This window comes from Anoplophora glabripennis, unplaced genomic scaffold (genome assembly GCF_000390285.2).
Source record: "Anoplophora glabripennis isolate ALB-LARVAE unplaced genomic scaffold, Agla_2.0 scaffold454, whole genome shotgun sequence".
NCBI classification, from domain to species: domain Eukaryota; kingdom Metazoa; phylum Arthropoda; class Insecta; order Coleoptera; family Cerambycidae; genus Anoplophora; species Anoplophora glabripennis.
Genome location: NW_019416575.1, coordinates 287,217 through 290,456, shown reverse-complemented (window position 1 = coordinate 290,456; position 3,240 = coordinate 287,217). Strand labels below are relative to the sequence as shown.

Genomic DNA, 3,240 nt, shown 5'->3' with positions numbered 1-3,240 from the left:
GTGTCATAAGTGCGACAACCGACAAACGACCCAGCTGTTCTTCGTCGTATCATTACGAAGAGGAAAGTTTCTGGAAAGCACGCTGAATAGGTGGCATTCCCAGTTGCGTTGTGGTTAAATTATAGCAATGAAAAATGCAACTGAATGTGAACTTGAATTTCATATCGATTTGACATAAATCGACTTATCCAAAAATGCTTTCTAAAAAAGGTAGAGCTCTTTCGAGATCGCCCGTCCTTTTACATTGTTTTATTTTTGAATTCAAAAAGGAACAAACCTCGGTTATGGGTTAATTCTTATAAAGGCTGTCCTTTTGATGTGAAACTCATCTTTTAATTGTAACCATAGGCGTCACATTTAGGAGGGTAAGCCAATATTTTTATTTATATTTTTTTTATCTTCAACTTTTTTCAATCGTTTTCTTGTCATAATTTTTGCCAGTTTGTGAAATTATTTAATACAAAGATCCAAATTTGTTTTATAAAATTTTACACTATCTGTTTTCCAAAGGCTAAATATTAGCAAAGAATTTGTAATTTTAGTGCAAAAAGAAACAAAACCATTTCAAATAGATTTTTCTCGTATATGGTACCCCCTAGCCCCTCGAGACAAGGGTATCTTTTTAATCTAGAATACTCTGAAGTTTTCGATTTTGATGTTAAAAATACCAAACAGTCGAAGATAAAAAAAATATAATTAAAAACTGACCCACATGTGACGACTGTGATTACAATTAAACAAAAATGTAACTACAATTTTGGGAAACAGTTCCGAGGAACTGTTACATATGTAAATACATAAATATTGTTTATTTTTTATTGTTATTATTATTACTAATTACCCAGGGATCATTAATGCAAATGACATTGTCGTAATACGGAAATCTTATCATGCTATACGTTAACTGTCTACCCAGGTGACAATCTATGGGAAAACCTGGAATAATGCATTTTGTATAACATAAACATTTACTTGAATTAGTGTCATTAAACTTGTCCATAGTGGGGAACACTTACAATACCACATAAAAGAACTTTGCTGTTCTCGAATATTAACAGTACCAATAAAGCCACTTTTAAAAGTCAAGTAAGTATATAGCTTTATTATAATTACCTATGTTATTTCGTAAGGGCAATAGTATATTACAAACGTTGTGATTAACACGTGTATAATTTACATTCTCAAGTGAGTTGTTTTTTCTATTCCAGAAATGGTACACGTTTGTATGTTTATTCATTATATTTACAATTTCTTACTTTTAACTTGGTTGTCTAGCGGATTTAGTCCTACAATTCAAAAATGTTTATAGAGATATAAGGGTGTTTCACTATAAACGCAACACCTTTATTCATTTTGAAAAAATATATGGTAATTTATTGTCCTTCTATGAATTGAATTAATCCATTTTCTACTGTAGATTGCATTTTTTATATACAAGGAACTGGCTACATTTAAATAAACTTCCATGGTTGAAAATAAGTCGGTTCAAATCAGTTACCTTAATCTATTTGTTTTTTTTTAATCATGGGCCTTCAAAATAACTTTTTACCTAAAGATTGCTTAGAATACTTGAAACAATGTTATGTTTTTCTATTGTATTTGTTTTGTTGACAGATATTTTTGGAAAATGCAGAAAGTTTGTGAAAAATTGCTTTATCTTTTGTAAGAAATAGTAGCACTTTTATTGAATACAAATTTTAATTTTTTGTAAGAAATAATATAGGAGCTAATCAAGAATATATTCCCCTTTGTTGTTTATACTGCCTTCCATAGATCTAACAGTTCTACTATTGTATACGTGTCTAAAGAAACCCGGTAAAGAATTCACAAAATCAGTTGAAGAGATGGAAATCTGATGGAGCAAGGTTAGTAAAATAGGACGGATGTGGGATAACCTCCCAACCGAGCCTATGACTATCCCATTTCGTGATGCTTTCGTGATTATAAAAGCGGAATTTACTACTCGATATCTTCTTCGTTTTTTCTTAAATTTCGGACAAAGTTGTCGACAATAAACCTCAACAGTGATAGTAACATTTTTTTAAGCAATTCATAGCCTTCTTTGTTTTACCAGATGCATACCATCAGTTTTACCAAAGGCTCAATCCAAAGGCTATGTCCGAAATGCCCGTTTTTTCTTCTTGTTATTTCATTTTCTTCTGCAAATCATTTACACAATCTTTATACAAATTTAGAGGTCCCAAGACTATTCGGTTAAACAATTGTATGTCATTAAAATAATACTGAAATGTCTAAGAACTAATTTCCAAGGCTTTTTCACAGTGAAAACCAAAACATTACAAACTTATGCATCAACCTAATATATGCCTACTGTCACCTCCATCTTCCACCAGAACCTGCACAGGTCATGGTCTATATTACACCAACAATTACTTAAATGTTTCTTGCATTAGCAAATTATCAGTTTCATTGTTAATCCTTATTGATCTACAATTTTCGATCGGTAAATTCGCCATTAACAATTTTAATAGTTTTTTTTAAGAACTTTTTAACTTGCCTTCGTGCAGGTGTTCCCTTTTTGTGCCTTCCATTCAACTCTGCATTAATGCATTGGCAACGCAGTGCTGTAGAAGTATTAGTTCCCCTGTAGGGACGTAAATTATCCTGTGACTAACTGAATAATTTTCTAGTTTCCCAGATCTGTTTGGCTTCTTAGCATTATCAAAGCATACTATTAATCTCATACTAAGATTTAATTTGGTGTGCGTCAAATCACATGCGTTTACAAATAATAACAGTTGGTTAGTTCCTATTTTCACTCTGTTTACTAATGATGAAAAATACAATGTTAACCTTGATTTTATTGGAATTACCAAATTATAAATGTACAAATCCAAAGAATAATAAATAAATCGATGGCACTGTTTCATCAACGCGGAAAGAAAAAAAGTATTTGCGACATATTTTTCTTATCTACCCATTTTTACAGATACATTTTTGTCAACTAGTCAATCAAGATGAAGTTCTTCGGCGTTTTGTTCATGGCTGTCCTTGTCCTTCTCGGGCTTCAAGATACCTACGCCTGCATAAAAAATCGTGACGGTTGCCAACCTGACGGAAGTCAAGGTAATTGTTGTTCAGGATTTTGTCACAAGCAACCAGGATGGGTAGCTGGCTACTGCAAATAAATTGTTTACTTATTAAAAACGACGCTATTGGACATTGGGATATACTGTTATGTGTTACAAAATCATATGCGTGAATAAATTGGTACAATCA

The 3,240-nt window shown here is 32.0% G+C and overlaps 1 long non-coding RNA gene across 1 annotated transcript; it reads left to right on the top strand.

Annotated features, from left to right (window-relative positions):
* The first annotated feature begins 1,025 nt into the window (after positions 1-1,025).
* Positions 1,026-3,240, top strand: LOC108912364. Its single transcript, XR_001964537.1, has 2 exons — positions 1,026-1,086; positions 2,951-3,240. It is a non-coding gene; the product is annotated as an uncharacterized LOC108912364 (long non-coding RNA).